At 44.5% G+C, this 6,565-nt stretch overlaps 1 long non-coding RNA gene across 1 annotated transcript in view; it reads left to right on the top strand.

Moving 5' to 3' along the window:
* LOC128583192 (uncharacterized) overlaps positions 1-3,667 on the top strand; it is a 13,533-nt gene extending 9,866 nt beyond the window's left edge. The window contains exon 5 of the long non-coding RNA XR_008379417.1: positions 3,550-3,667. This is a non-coding gene — a long non-coding RNA (uncharacterized LOC128583192). The remainder of the gene's footprint in view (positions 1-3,549) is intronic.
* The last annotated feature ends 2,898 nt before the right edge of the window (positions 3,668-6,565 follow it).

Raw genomic sequence — 6,565 nt, 5'->3', positions numbered from 1 at the left:
TTAGTTAATGGGTGAAATCCTTGCATTACTTAAGAGTGGCTGTGGTGACAGTGTTGGCCACCAGCTGACCTTGGACCAGGGCCTTTTCTTAGGCACTGGCTGAGTCTACATCAGCCACACAGTCTGTCTCCTGGGATAGCTCATGGTTAGGGAAATGGCCTGTATACAAAAAGCAGCTGTGAGGGGCTGTGCCAAGGTGTGTGAAGGGCAGCAGAGGCAGCAGCCTCAACACAAGGCCCAGGATTATCTCACACCCCACATCACCCCCGCGCACTTGCTCTAAGGTCAACACAGGATTATCTGAATCTCAGGAATGACAAGCTGGAGATCAGGGAGGGCTGGTGAGTCCTCCAGACTCACAGGACTGATAGCTGGGTTTGCTGACTATGTGGCTCCCACATGTGCCCTCAGAATAATGGGGGCATTTCCAAGTTCAAGAACAGAGCTATCCACAAAGTGCTGTCTTGTGTCCTTCACCTGGGCGCAAGGCTGGAGCCATCTTCCTATGGCCCCCTTGGGGACAGGCCCTGGGGCTAACTGGAGACTCATATGAGCCTCTGGTCATAGAACAAAATCCTGCAGTGGCCCCTGAGAACCCGGGGAAGTGGGGAGGCCCCAGAAACATGCCACTGCCCCCAGGGGTACGAGCCTGCAGACAGTCTCATCAGTCATCATTTTATGTGAATTCATCCTGCACAGCTGCCTGGCTTGAACAGGCCCTGTTGAAGGAAGGGCTCAGGACTCACCTTCCTGAGAAAAGATTGCTTTCAGGGTCTGGGAGAGAAGGTGTCTGCACAGGGACGAGACAGATATCCAGAGTTTTCTTTGAAACTTCAGTTTCTTGGGGTGTGTCTGTGGCAAGGCATGTAATCTTTGAGGTGGCTCAGCTTTTAATAGGCCTGATGGAGGGAGCGTAGGGAGGAGCTTGGAACACAGCAGAGTCAGAAGAGCTCATGTAGTGTGAGCATCTGCTGGGGGCCAGGCACCGGTTCAAGAACTTTATGTATTCTAACTCATGCATAGCACTCCCAGAGAGGTTGTATTATTAGAAATTTTACAGATGAAGAAAATGGGACACTGGTTAAGTAACTTTTCTGAGTTCTCACAGCTAGTAAATTGGGAAACTGGGATTTGAACTCCAGGCATCTGGTTCTGGAGTCTGTGACTGCAGCCAAAGTTTTTAGCACAAAAACTTCAGAATCAAACCACACTGTTTTAAGAATTTATGCAGAGTGCATTTCCTGGGAATTACACCTCCTAAAAGAGATCACATGATGGAAGTTTTTGAAAAAGCAAGAATGCAGGTAGCTGTAAATGTGAAACCTCAGGCTTACAAAGCACTGCTGTTCTTTATTTTGTTTTGTTTCCTCAGCTTGGGGACTCTTTCTTCTCACTGGTTGTCCCGTCTTGCTGGGACATGAGGCACTGGGTTTGGTTGTTACACCTTCACTTAGGGAGAGGGCGAATTCTTACCCCCAAACCATCCTAATCCAGATTTTATTCTCAAGCCCTATGCTATAGTCCAAAAAATTACGTTTAAAAGATAACTATGTTGTGTCCCAGATAAATTACTCTAAATGAACAGTGAGTCCAGTCAGCCTTTTGAAGTATAGGAGGAAGACCAGGGAACACACTTAACTGAGCTGTGCCCTGGCCTTCCGGTGCAGGTCTGGTGTGGAACACGCTTACCTGAGCAGTGCCCTGGCCCTCCAGTGCAGGTCTGGTGTGGAACACGCTTACCTGAGCAGTGCCCTGGCCCTCCAGTGCAGGTCTGGTGTGGAACACGCTTACCTGAGCAGTGCCCTGGCCCTCTGGTGCAGGTCTGGTGTGGAACACGCTTACCTGAGCTGTGCCCTGGCCCTCCGGTGCAGGTCTGGTGTGGAACAAGCTTACCTGAGCTGTGCCCTGGCCCTCCGGTGCAAGTCTGGTGTGGAACACCCTTACCTGAGCTGTGCCCTGGCCCTCCTGTGCAGGTCTGGTGTGGAACACACTTATCTGATCTGTGCCCTGGCCCTCCGGTGCAGGTCTGGTGTGGAACACGCTTACCTGAGCTGTGCCCTGGCCCTCCGGTGGAGGTCTAGTGTGGAACACACTTATCTGAGCAGTGCCCTGGCCTTCCAGTGTAGGTCTGTTGTAAGCTATACATTCACCCCACAAAGTAAAGCAGGTCTTTAAACTTATCAGGCAGATTTTTGAGGATATCTATGATTTTTTCTTTTTTTTCTTTTGAGACAGAGTCTCACTATCTTGCCCTCGGTAGAGTGCTGTGGTGTCACACTCAAACTATTGCCTCAGCCTCCCGAGTATCTGGGACTTCAGGCGCCGCCACAACACCCGGCCATTTTGTTGTTGTTGTTGTTGCAGTTGTCATTGTTGTCCAGCTGGCCCAGGCCAGGTTCGAACCCGCCAATGTCAGTGTATGTGGCTGGTGACGTAACCACTGTGCTACGGGCGCCAAGCCTCAATGATTTTTTTAATGATCCTTCTGGTACATGTTTGTTTTCCATATAATACTATTTTACCTGATGTATTAGTTAAAACCAGCAGAGGGTGGCTGGGGGTGGTGGCTCCCACCTACAATTCTAGCACTCCGGTAGGCTGAGGTGGGAGGATCCCTTGAGCTTAGGAGTTCAAGACCAGCCTGAGTAAGAAGAAACCCTGCCTTTTCTAAAAATAGAAAAATTAGCCAGGCATGATGGCAGAAGCCAGTAGTCACAGCTACTGGAGAGGCTGAGGCAGGAGGATCACTTAAGTACAGGAGTTTGAGATTGTTGTGAGCTAAAGTGTTTCCAGGGCAATCTAGCTTGGGGAAAGAGTGAGTCTCTGTCTCTAAATAAATAAATGAAGTGAGTTAAAAAATAAAACGGCACAAGATGATAAATGCCAATATAAAAATTGTTCTGTTGAGGGCACTGGAATTAAGAAAAGATAGTTACATTGAAGAAAACTAGAACAAACAAACAAATCTAGAAAAGTAGAAATATTTATAGCATTATCCTCCTGTGAAAAACTTTCTTCTTACTAGAGTGAACACTGCCTACATTAACTTGCTTTTCCTTATAAAGCAACTGGCTTAAACTAGAGGCAAGCATGTGGTAGTAGACCTTCTGTAAGTTGACCACTCAAGGGGCTGCACCAAACAGGTCAACATACGAAGGTGGTCAACATAAAGACCTAGGCCTGTTATACATTGAGTACTGTGATGCATGTCGGTGTATGAAAATTAGGGCAACTTAAGGGAGTGGTCAGTGTAGGGAGGTGGTGGACCACAGGACATGCACTACATGTACATATCAGTACAGTAGGCCTAGTTTCTTATGGTGACCACCTCTGTATGTTGACCAATTTGTTACACTCCCTTGAGTGGTCAACTTCAAGAGGTTCTAATGTATGCTGGTTTATCTAATTAATGTTATCAAAGTATTAATGTTATCAATTTATGACTAATAGCTCTACCGTAAATTTTGTGAGAGAGAAATCAATAAACCTATTGTTTGTTCTCTTAACCGTCTTGAAAATGGATTGTATCTTGTCTCTTCTGCTTTGTAGCTCCCAGAATGAAGACTCTTCCTTCCATTTTGATGGGAGTGGGTACTCTCTTGTGGAGAAGACGCTTCAGGCGACTGTGACCCAGATAATAATGCTCTTCAGTACCTTTTCACCCAATGGACTTCTTCTCTACCTGGCTTCCAATGGCACAGTAAGAGTCTCTCTGGGCACGAAGCCCTCCCATGTACACACGTTTGTATTGCTATGAATTTACTTTTGTTTAGTGAGGATTTTCTAATTAAATCATACATATGTATGCCACGTGAGTTTATGAACATATACTAATATATAGGTATGTATGTCATACAATATCCCCATTTTGCATCATTTATTATATTAATATGAATTTACTGTAGAACAGTGCTTCTCAACCTTCCTAATGCTGCGAATCTTTAATACGGTCCCAAGGGGTCTCAACCCATAGGTTGAGAACCGCTGCTATAGAACCTTTGGGACTGGGCGGCACCTGTGGCTCAAAGGAGTAGGGTGCTAGCCCCATATGCCAGAGGTGGCGGGTTCAAACCCAGCCCTGGCCAAAAAAAAAAAAAAGAAAGAAAGAAAAAGAACCTTTGGGACGTATAAAAGAGCACCAAGTGGAAACCAGTCTTCCAGTCATTACACATATCAGTTAAACATTTGTTATTAAGTTTTGAGTTCAAATAATATATTTTGTTCTCTGTTCACTGCAAGCACAGGAACCTTATTTAAATTGCACTCATAGGAATGTCACGATCCCACCTTCCTCTCCTGTGCTGGTAATTTCCATCTCTCCGTCTTCTATTTTTATTTTTTAGGACTGGCCCATTTCTCAGTCTGAATAAAAAAGATCCAAAGAGATTCCACTTCTCTTATGAAAATTGTAGATTTTCATAGCAATGAGGATGGTTTCATTCTTATTTGCGTGGATTTTCATAGCAACAAGAGTGGTTTCATTCTTATTTATGTAAATTTTCATAGCAACGAAGATGGTTTCATTCTTATTTGTGTAGATTTTCATAGCAACTAGGATGTTTTCATTCTTATTTGTGTAGTATTCCAGAAAACCTTCATGGACATTTTTAGTTTTATAGCATAGACGTCTGGTGATGGGGCCAGATCCAGTTTTCTGAGTTTGATTTTAGTTTTCTGCCATTCCTGACTTGAAGGGAAAGGGACACGTGGGATCCAGATATAGCCATGGGGAAATGTGTTCTTTTCTTTACAGAAAGACTTTATATCCATCAAGTTGGTCCACGGCAGAGTGAAAGTTACTGTTTACCTGGGTTCGGGACCTCTTGCTCTTATTACAGACAGATGTTACAACGACATGACCTGGTACAAAATTGCCTTTCAGCGAAACCGGAAACAAGGTAGGTGCCCAAATGGATTCGGCTGCTGCCCGTCAAATTCTTCTAAAAGCAGCAATCCTTATTCTACTTTAGTTTCCTAGGCATTCTTAAATAATATTCTAATTGAAAGCCATTGTCTTTGGTATATTAAGCAACAAAATTCACAGTTTGTGGGAGGAATAGTATGATAATTAGCTGTGGTTTCCAATTACACTTTTTTGTTGTTGCAGTTTTTGTCTGGGGCCGTGTTTGAACCGGCCACCTCCAGTATATGGGGCCAGGCCCTACTCCTTGATCCACAGGCGCCGCCCCCATGTACATTATTTAACATTAAATGCTGAATTGAGATCAAACATCAAATCCATTCTGTTTTCTTCCACACCCGTACTGCTGTCATTTATCAACGTGTATATTGGATTTATTGACTTTGGTCAAGAAGATTTCTCACTTGTCTTTTAATAGCCCAGAACATCAGCTGGTCAAATTTGCAGAATTTAAAAGAAGATGTCTTCGTAAATGAACTTTGTCAGCAGACGTGTGCATTTTACTTTAATATAGAAAGTGATTTTCATTTCCTTGCCTCTTCCTTTCAACCTCCTTTTAGGTCTCCTAGCGGTCATCACGTACAACACTAGTTACAAAGAGACTAAGCAAGGCGAGACTCTGGGAGTATCTTCTGACCGCAGTCATCTAGATAAGGATCCCATTTATGTGGGTGGATTGCCTCAGTCAAGAGTTGTAAGGTATGATGTTAAACTGCAGCACTTCTGTGTCCTTCATTTCTACAGCAGAGTGAGACCCTGTCTCAAAAAACACCAAAGGAACAAACAGAAAAAAATTTACTCTCTCCCAGTTCCATTTTGACATCGAGGTGTTGTCAGGGCTTTGTCCTTTGGAGGACCGTGGGAGAGAACCCACTCCACCCTCCTGGCTTCTGGTGGCTTCAAGAGATCTTCAGCCTGTGGATGACGTTCTCTTTGTGGCTTCACCTCTGTACCACGGTCCCTCTGTGTCTAGATTTCCCCTTTGATAAAGGACCCCAGTCATCCCTAGTCATCCTGGATCAGGACCTACCCTAATGGCCTCATTTTAACTTGAGTAACTCCTCAAAGACCCTTTTACCAAATAAGATCACAATCCCAGGTTGGGAGGGAATGAAGAGGCCAAAACTGCAACATCTTCTGAGGGGACACCATTCAATTCAATTCAGTTCAGTTCAGACCCATAACCCATCATGCTTTTATTCAAAGTATTCTACGCCATATTAATTGGCAAATAAAGCAAGCCTTTTGCAAAAACATTAAATTATTTTATATTCATTGCCATTAGAATATCCTTTTTTGTTGTTGTTGTTGAAATAGAGTCTTATTCTGTTGCCCCAGCTAGAGTGCTGTGGCATCAGCCTTGTTCACAGCAACCTCAAAGACCCAGGTTCAAGTGAACCTGTCCCCTCAGCCTCTTGAGTAGCTGGACTGCAGGTGCTGCTACAATGCTCAGCTAGGTTTTCTATTTTTAGTAGAGACAGAGGTCTCGCTCTTGCTTAGGTTGGTCTCCAACTCCTGACCTCAAACAATCCACCTGCCTCAGCCTCCAGAGTGTTAGGATTACAGGAGCCTGGCTGACCAGTAGAACATCTAAATATTGTTTACTGTGCAATATTTGGGGACCCCACTTGTCATACTCCACTC

Source organism: Nycticebus coucang, chromosome 4 (genome assembly GCF_027406575.1).
Source record: "Nycticebus coucang isolate mNycCou1 chromosome 4, mNycCou1.pri, whole genome shotgun sequence".
Taxonomy (NCBI): Eukaryota; Metazoa; Chordata; class Mammalia; order Primates; family Lorisidae; genus Nycticebus; species Nycticebus coucang.
Note: the sequence above shows the minus strand (reverse complement) of the source record. Positions and strands in the feature narration are given on the sequence as shown.